This window comes from Coloeus monedula (assembly GCF_965178545.1).
Source record: "Coloeus monedula genome assembly, chromosome: 7".
NCBI classification, from domain to species: Eukaryota; Metazoa; Chordata; class Aves; order Passeriformes; family Corvidae; genus Coloeus; species Coloeus monedula.
Genome location: NC_138787.1, coordinates 28,377,829 through 28,387,638, shown reverse-complemented (window position 1 = coordinate 28,387,638; position 9,810 = coordinate 28,377,829).

Sequence of the window (9,810 nt, the reverse complement as noted above, 5' to 3'; positions counted from 1 at the left end):
TGCAATAGGAGATATGGATAATCATTCAACTTCATTGTGAAAGAGGAATCTAGGTCCCCCAGATTGCTCAAGTGAGGCATGTTTTCCTTGAGACATTTGCCTTTTTCAGTCGATCCTAGTCTCAATATAAGATTTTGCACTCTACGTGTTTGTGTAGAGCATTGGGTTTTTTTTAATTATGGAAATTTTTTAATAAAGGATACAGGGAAAATATGGGATACAAAGAAAAGGATGCAAGCTGATAAAGATGATTAAATCATAGAGCGACTGCGGAGTGGGTCATGAAGTGTTATAATCCCCAACTCCCCTCTGCTTACTGCCTCAATGTGTTAATGCATCACACTTTAGTACAGTGACACTTTCAGCCCTAGGTGGAAATTCACACATGATGAAGAGGTGGAGGAGGATTTCCAGATGGTCAGACCTCAGGGAGTGCGAAAAGGTGGGGGGAGGAAGGGAGAAACTGCTGAAAGGAATCGGACTTTGGTCACATCAGTAATTTCCAGCTGAAAATGGAATATTAAAAAAACCACCCAAACCCCAAAAAGCAATCACTAAGGATCCCATACTGGGGCCAGGTGCATTCAGGTTTGGACATTGTGTATGATAAATCCTCACCAACACTGGTTGTGAAAGATCCCTTGGAAATATTGGTTTATTTGTGTGCAACAGAAAGGTGTGAGCTTCATTTCTTTGGCCAGATTTTATCGTTGGTACTAAAGCACCCTGACACAGACCCAATTACTTGTTTTATTCTCCACAATTCCTCTTTACTAGAGGTTATTGTAAACTGGTACTTGCTCTGAATTGTGCACAAATTTTCACTCCATCAGAGGCTGTACTTCGCTGCTGCGTCCTTTGGGACCTGCTTTCACAGGGCCACCTCTACAAGAAGAGTGAAGGGCACTGAGAGAAAATGCAAGGCCTGCATCCAGTTGGTCCCATCACACCCCAAAACAGGCCCCACTTTCCCTTTAGGGGAGCATAAGGCAGCAGCTGCTATCACACAGCTGGACTTCTCTAAGACGACCTCATTTACTGTGGTCTTTCGGGGCAAATGGGAAGGTAGTCACAGGCCAGAGTTCAAGGGGTCTGGTCCTTCAGGGTGAGAGGTGCTAGAGCTGTATAAAGAATTAGCAATAGATGGTATTTTGTACAGCCACAGCTTTTTCCAGATGTCAGGGTCAGAGAAAATTTAAGATAATCAGTTTTTTAGGCATCACAGTACCCCTATATTTTGTGTGTGTGTGTTAAAGATTGTCTCTTCATGATGACATAAAAATTGAGCATTAGGTATGGTGGCTCAGACTGCTCTTGCTTCGTTCAGCTTCAGGTGTTTCTTGGGTAATAGGCATTTCCCCTACCACAAAGTGTGCACTTGAGCTGCAAATGGTGTGCAGTCACACTGGAAAGGTGCATTTTGTTTAATATCATCAGTATGATTGCATGCTATTTACCTGTATTTCCTGGACAGCAACTAAGTAAATTGACCACAGCCGGGTGAACTACTGAACAAATATCATGAGAAATAAGGCTGTTGCACAGATTCCACTTTGGGGAAACATCTGTTGGATGTCCACTCCCTGTCACTCCCAGTACAAACCATGTTTGTCCATGCAGGTCAGGACAAAGTTCAAGGAGACAGAAGACACTTATTGAACTTCTGCTAGAGCAACTTCAAATTTGTAAAATGTGTGGTTTTAACTGATGCTGAATTCCTTCCTCCACTGATTGACTTTCTATGTTAAAATCACATGTTTCATAGCAAAATGCAAAGAAACCTTGAGCATCTGATGTGGTAGTGACTTCCATGATGACATATTTAAGATGACCAGGTGCCTGTCACTGGCTTTAGTGGCAAACCAAAGGCCTCTGAGCCTTGCAAAGCCTGCAGCATCCATCTCGCACTTCAGTCCCTTACAAAGACTAGATGAACGTCTCTGACTTTCTTCCCTAAGGACTCAGTGCAGCAGGTGTTTTCAGTCTGCCCACCTTCCAGATCAGGTGTCCAAAAATGCAGCAATAAATATAATTTTTTTTTTCTTCCCGGTTTCTAAAAGAGCTCAGGGTGGGTGGAGGATATGGATGTAGGCTGTTTTTATTCAAACCTTAATTTAGTCAGTAGTCCAACGGTTCATGAAGAAGAGCTGGGCTCAATCTTCTTTCCTGCCTGACAGGAGTCCCAGGAAGCATGAGAGGCAGCTCAGATCTTCTTGGAAGGAGCAGGCCATGGGGTGGTGCTGGGACAGGAGCACTCCCCAAGCCTCCAGCTGAGTCAGTGTGTGACCAAAGAGAGCAGGAACCCACAACTCTGTAAACAGACAGTTTGGAGAGCCACAAGCCCAGGCCTCCCTTCTTCCCACCCTGCTAGCCAAAACATTTGGAACTAGCTAATTCACATGAGACCAGCTTTAAGAGGATGGAGGCAGTCCCCTCCCTGGCACAAAGCATACCCCAGTAGGCGCACTCTGCTGGGAGAGGAGACATACACATTCCCTGGGGCAGAAGGGAATTGAGCCATGTGAAATTCCCCATGTTCGGCACTAGCCTTTTGAGCGCCGAGCACAGTGTATACAAAACACGGCTGTGCTGCCAACCACCCTGCCTTTCCCTTGCAAGAACGGACCCACGCTGTGTTCTTGGAAGAAAGCCAAGAGAGCCTAAATTGTGAAGCCCAAGGGATTCTCAGGCCCCAAGCAAGGTAGATTTAAGAGGCTGTGTTGCCCATGGCTTGCTCAGGCAGAGGAGCAGCCTCTTGGTTTTGGTGGCTGCCATTTTGAGGTAGAGCATGACTCAGGAAACATCACTACAAAAGGCAAAGATTTGTGGTGCCTGCCAAGAACTGGCATTGCAACAGTCCCCAGCGATGCCCAAGACCTTTTCTAAGCCTGCTTCCCCAAAACCAAAACATCACTGTCATTGCCATGCTAGCACTCCACAAAGCACGAGCAGAGGCAGCTCCCCCCTAGAGTCCAAACCACTGTACAATAAATTCTGTACAGACCCAGGTCTGCTCACAAAACAGGCACTACAGGAGAGCAGAGAGGTAAAGTTGCCAAGTGACTCTCTTCCCTCATGAAGTGACAAGGCACAAACTTGCAGGATTAAGCGTGTAGCAAAATTAGTCCTGCTGGAACTTACTTTCTGTCTAGGTAGCAAGGCTGAGTTTGTTTAACAGTAGTGGTTAAAGGACAATAAAAGAATACAGAGGTAAGTAAGGGTGGATTTAGACAAGGCAAACCATTAAAAGTCTGTATTAAGACTTGAAAGTGGTTGGTAGCTGTCAGTGAAGACAGTACTTAGAGCAGAAGTGGAAGAGCGGACTGCTGCTGTGAATGATTACAGGCATGCAATAAGGCAGGAGTAAACAGCTCCCCAGCCCCACGGCTGGGATGTTTTGTTATTTAGCAGAGACTACCTGGTGCACATCAGAGAAGACTTCATCTTCTCACTATGGACTTCCAGACTTTAGAGGTTATGCTGGTTTTGGGCTTTTGACACAAATTCATGCAAAAGGCCTTCCCAGCAGGAAGTGCCTAACTCCTTTAACTGGGAAGCCAAAATTAACAGTCTTGCTAAGACACCTTTCCTACCCTCACCCCTTGGTTATCTCCCAAAACAAGCGGAACCACACAGGAGCCTGTGATGACTGAAAGGGAGGTTCTGCCAGCAGCAGAGCTCCCTCTGTGCATGCGTCACTTGCTGCAGCCTGTCTGGGGTGACAGTGCTGTCAGCAGGAAGGGGTTACCAGGAGAGGTGCGGCTGCAGAGCTTTTCACCTTTCACTTCCCTAGCTTTTCTGCAGCTAGGAACAGGCTACAAGTGCATTCCAATTTCTACATTTAGGATAGTGTGTTCATCAACTTGTTTAATTGAAAGTCCTGGGAAATGACTGCTTTTTAGGAAAAAAGAAAGAAAACAAAGTAAAGCACACGTCTCTTTGTCATAGACTTGCATTTCAAAAACTCCAAACCTATTTAATACCTTTGACTTTACCTGATTTTTGTCTCATAGGGAAGACTGTTTCCCTGGAATCTATATCCCTATTTCTTTCCAAAAAAGAAGAACAAAAGATTAAGTTTTAACTTGGTGTTGATGCAATATTCACCCCACCCAGAACCAACTTTGAAAGCTCATGTAAAAAACATGAAGAGTAATTTTTACTTAGCTCTTGTTATGAACAATTCAGAGATAAGAAACAAGGCAAGACACGTCTCAGCTGCAAGTGTGAACATGATCTCAACACTGCAACATTTTCCTTGCCTGGCTAGAGATGGGTTGGCAGCATGAGGTATATGAAGGTAGGTTACAGGTGACAAGAATGTAAAAAGCCTGTTATTAAACTAGGTGTAAGCAGTCTTGGAACTTCATTAGGGCCAGGGAATTCAGCCCTGGACATTGCACCTGCTTGATTATTCACTATTAAACAAATGCTGTAAACTTAGTTTCAAGTTGGAGAGGGTTCAGACACAGCTCTTCCTGCCCTCTGACTGGGCAGCGGATGGAAAGCAGTTTGTGCCATGGACAAACTCCATGTGCTCACCTCTTTCAGGAGAGAAGCAAAGTCTTCATCACAAGTTTTCACCAGGTGCAGAGGACAAGTCATTTGCTATCCTCCAACTGCAACTATAGAAGGGGAGTGAACTGCAGTGTGTTAAAGGTACATTTGGGCACTGACCTATTTTTGTTCATCTGCCATGGGAGAGACATGTGGAAACATTGTGGTTTGATGGATTTGATTAAAAATATGCTAATGAATAAAGAAAATTAAGTGCATCCCTTGGGCTCCTGGCAAGCTGCCAAGACAGACACTGGGACCACCAACAGGGGATCCTTATGCTCTGGCTTTTGCAATCCTTCAGACTCCTACTGCACAGGATGGTGACCCAGCAGAAATGGGGCTTAAAGTTGAGTGGTTTGTGTGTCCTGCCTCCACTTCTCTCCAAATGCCACAATATTTTAAAATTTATGCCCCAGGTGCTGGAATCAGCAAGCATAAGAACATCTTTGTTTTCATTGAAAAAAGTACTTCTGCCATCATTGTTGAGGAAAGAAAGCTTGCAAACATGAAGCAAGGGTACTCAAAATGCTTGGAAACAAAAAGACTGTGAAAGAGAACTCCAAGTTCATTTTCTAAAGCATCTCATTATTTCTAAACCAAATGCAGTTTTGGAGGCCTGACTTATGGTTTTTCAAGCTCCTGAGGCAAAGCTGCAAATGTGGCCTTTATTCCCACGCAGGAGAAGCTCTGCCTGCCCTCCTCCCTCCATAGTGTTCAGGGAGGGAATCAGGGAAAAAAAGGCAAATCAAAACAACTCAAGCAGGCACAGTATTACCCTCTGCTCCACAAGTGTTTAGTGCACTACTGTCACCATTCAAGCAGATTTACTCAAAGTACCACATTAGAAAGCTCTAACCTGGCTGCAGAAGTAGGTGAATCACATACTCTGCTGCTGTTCTTCAGGTAGGAAGCAGCTTTCATTAGCAAAGTCTGAAGCGTCCAGCTCTCCTAGTGCTCATAATCCTTCTGTGAGTAGTTGTTCTTCCCATAGTGTGATTCATTCTGCTGTCCTGCACTCTTCAGAGCTGGAATTGGTCAGCCAACCATAGCTGGGGATGCAAGTACGTGTCACACAGTGGCACTGCTCAGCACCTAATTGGGGTACAGTGACCAGGAGTGAAAGGAAAAGAAGGGCTCATGTTTTATTAATCTGCCTGAACCCAATCAGACCTAGGAAACCCTCTGAACGTCTCAAGCAGGCTGCCTATAGAGAAATGAAAACAGAGACCCCTTGAGTGAAAGAGGTTCTTCCACACCCATGACCAAGGCACAAACTAGAAAATTAAAACCAAACATTTCAGCAACCCAATAGGTTTGGGTTTTCATAGCACCAGCTTCCCAGCAAGAAACAGTTTAAATTTCTGATTTCTGAAGCCTGTCATTCTGGGAAAGGACACTTCTGTCAGGGAGGTCTGTGTTGGACCAGGACCATCTCTCTCAGGTTCTCAGTAGCCTTTTTAAAACTGAAGAGCACAATTTCTAGGAGCAAAACTGCAGGGTATCTTGGGCAATGTTGCCATGATGGTTTTCATTTAGAAGCAAGGAAGAATTTGGCTGTTTTTTCAGATAATTACTCCTTCCCACAGTCCACAGTTGTTTTCCTTGTTTACAGGTATAGAATTGTAATGCCATCATTTTGTGGGGAGAGTAATCATGTTAGAGAACACTCTTACAGACCACAGGTTGAAACACTCATCCAAACAGCAGGTTCAGTTTGTTGTATGTGTTTTCCTTTTTAAAACAAAAGCAGTACTATTAAACAGTAGGGAGTAACTTTCCTTGTCTCGCAATGCTACATGTGTGCACAAGTTTGTCCTTGAATTCTGGTATTTAGCCTATGAAGCCAACATGCATAAAGCCTCCAATACCCCAAACACTAGGCTTTAAAAACAAACTCTATAAACTCTGATTGTATCAAAAACATGATTCTGCCTCAAAGCCAAGTAACAAAGCTCATTGAAGGGAACTTACTGTAAACTCTGGAGATTAATCAACTCTATCAGGAAGGCAAGTGCAGAGCATGTGATCCCAGTCTCACCTCAACTTTTTACTTCCAACCCCCTTTGGAATTACAATGCTTAAGGGGCCATATGCTGCTATACAGTAGATCCTATTCCCATAACAGACACTGAGTAGTTTGGGGGAGGAAAGACCAAGCACCAGAAAAAAAATTAAATAGGATATTCTCTGCCCCACCCCCAAATTAAGGATTTATATTTCAAAGAAAGCCCAGCATCTTTAGTCACCCTTAGAAACAAAACATTTAGTGAAGTACTGCACAGTCTCAGGGAACAATAAGTATTCTTTCTGGCATGCAAATCAGTGCTCAACAAGCAGAACAAACTTACACTTGCAATGCAAACTGGTTTAATGCCAGAGAAAACATAAATCCACCATCCTCATGAGAAATTGGATGTTCTGTTGCACAGAAGAATGTTTAAGCAAGATTCAACTTTAGCATTTGCATGCAAAAGGAAAATTTAATTTTAGGACAAGGTCTCATACCACATGAGAGAATCATACAGCTAAGCAACAAAACCAGAAGAATCTAGCTAGTGTGGATTTCTACATGTAATTCAGGTGGCAGATAAATAGCAGCAACTTGCACACTCGTCTGAGCATGCTGAACAGCCCCACTCTAAGGCAGAGCTTCTAACTCCTAAATCCACAAGATGGAGCCAGCAGTTCTCAGGAAGAGGTGCCTGCACCATCCCAGGAATTGTCAGCACTTAGCTCACAGAACCGTACTAAAATGTTCTGGTTGGAGCGGAATACAGGCAAACACCAAGGCAGAAGCCAAGCTATGTACGAGTCATCATCCTCCCATTTCATCCTGCTGCAACCAAAGGCAAGCCTGTTCCTCACAAGCATCCGCAGACTATCTGAAGGAAAAGGTGCCAATCTGGGCTTTGGGTACAGCTGTGTAACACAGCTGTGCTCAGAACCCTCTCCTGCCTCCTACACGGCACTTTCCATGCTACCCTTTCTCTGCCACAGAATATTTTAGAAGTTGCTTCAGTGGGAAGGAGAGCAACATAAACCACCGTGGCAATCAGAAACACAGAGCTAACACCAAGCAAGCACCATGTAAACAAGATTATGCAAATTGCTGTAGTCCTTGGCCAGAAGTCATCAGCTAGAGAATGTTCCACTTCCAACTTGTACAGCAGTGGCGGCAGAAACTGCTTGAAAGTTTACTGTGAATCCCATTGCTCTGCCACTCCAAATTAAGCGGCATTAGAGAGCAGTGAGTCTGTCCAGGGCCATCCTGCCTCAGAGGCATCTCAGGTTCTCTCATGCAGTTCATTTACCACAAACCTATACACAGAATGGAGTCCGGCACACTCAGAAGACTAAGGACTAGTTTTTCCACACAGTGTTGCTTATTCTGTTATTCAAGCCACGAGACTGTCTGAAGAAAAGACAAAGCAACTGTCATTTATACAGTTGATACAAGCTGTCTAATCCAATTAGGTTCTAGAAAATTAACTGTGAATGAACCAAACTACTATGTCAGTCCAGTCCTGAAAAACATGCATACAATTTCCAGAGAGCCAATGATGAGGGTCTCAGTCACCTCCTGCTCCCCTCCCTTCCCATAGTCTGCAATATAATCTTGTTACATATTTGACAGAAAGGTTAGTTCCAGACACTGAAAATCAGTGGCTGGCTGGTTAAAGAATTTGGAGATTAGGCATGCTTTTAGAATGCTGTAAAAATCAATAACAAACAAATATGAAGCTCATTTTTGCTTTTTATTATCAATAGTAATACAAATCAGTTGTATTAGCATGATAATGAAAAGTGACCAGTTTTACAGACATTAAAAATGTTTGTGCAAGTTAGAGACAAAGCTCTGAAGCTACGTAAGGAAAAAAAATAAGAATTTACATTGTATAGTATAGCATACATAGTTTAGAGGCAGTTTCATCAAGTCTTGCAATCACAATCACTTCCTCTACACTAAACCTCTCACTTGGTGTTAGAGATAACACCTTCCCCTCCCAAGAGGAACACCTGCCATTTCCATGAAGTGTGGAGATTACGGTGAAAATCATAGGGGTTTTTTTTTGTTCCTCTTCCCTCCTTCTCCCAACTATAAAGTCAACAGGAGGTGAACACTGCAACATATGCTTACAGCAATTAAGGAAAGCTTCTGTCTACATAAGCTCTGAGTTGAACTGATAAACAGTATCCTCTTTTTGAGCAAGAACTGATAGACCTGTCAGGCCTAAGAACTGGGTTAATGCTTTAGAAAGCTTTAAAAAAAGATCTGGGTGAGCATTTAGTTAGATGCATTTCCCCTCTATACACCTCTTACTACATTCCAGATTGTAGTTTTGTACCTTAGACCTGAAGTGTTCTTGAGCATTATACTTAAGCCAGATACAATTCAACTGGAACTTCAGATGGTTATTAACATCTTACTGAAGTTTAATGCCCAGTAAATACATGCATACATGTTTCTCCTCATCAAGCCAAGTGTTCACCTAGAAATTGCAGTAGAGGTGTATCAGTCTGTATAAGAACACACATGGCACAAGTCATTGAAAACACACTTCATGCTGCATCTGTACTCCCACCTGGAGAGATGCTCCTCTACAAGAGTCAATTCTGCCTTTGCAGTCCTGCAGTTTAACCTGCTTTTTTTTTTTTCACACAATGACTTAGCCCTTGTTATAACAGGGGCTTGTTTGCTCTGCTCAAACCAGAAGGAAAACTGGAGCACTTGAAGCTAAGCCACATATGGAAGATTGCATGTAGCAGTAAACAGTTCCCTGACTTCATGTTAAGCCATTACGCAAGAATAATACTTGAATGCTTAAGTGCAAGTGCATAGTCAAGTCTTGCATGACCTCCAGCTGCTAATATCCAGTTACCTGCCTACAGCCATGGTCCAGAATGATTTAAGAGCACATTATACCAACTAAGAGAAGTCTTGGTTTTAATTACCCAGCATGCAAAAGTTGATAGAATACATCAGCTTCAATTCAGCCTTCAGTCTCCTCAGCTACACAGCAAGGCCAGCAGGCAGCCACACACCCCCTGCTGCCTAAGTCGTCCCTTATTTGATGTACCTGATCTGCAGTTACTCAAAGCTCCATTTACTCTGCTCACAGAGTAATGTGTGCCATTTTATATTCACTCCACTCAACCCACCTGATGCTGATGTCCATTGATGTCCAGTGAAGCACACCTGGAAGCCCTTCAAGGACCCCCAAACCATACTGCCCCTATTCAGAAGGGCAT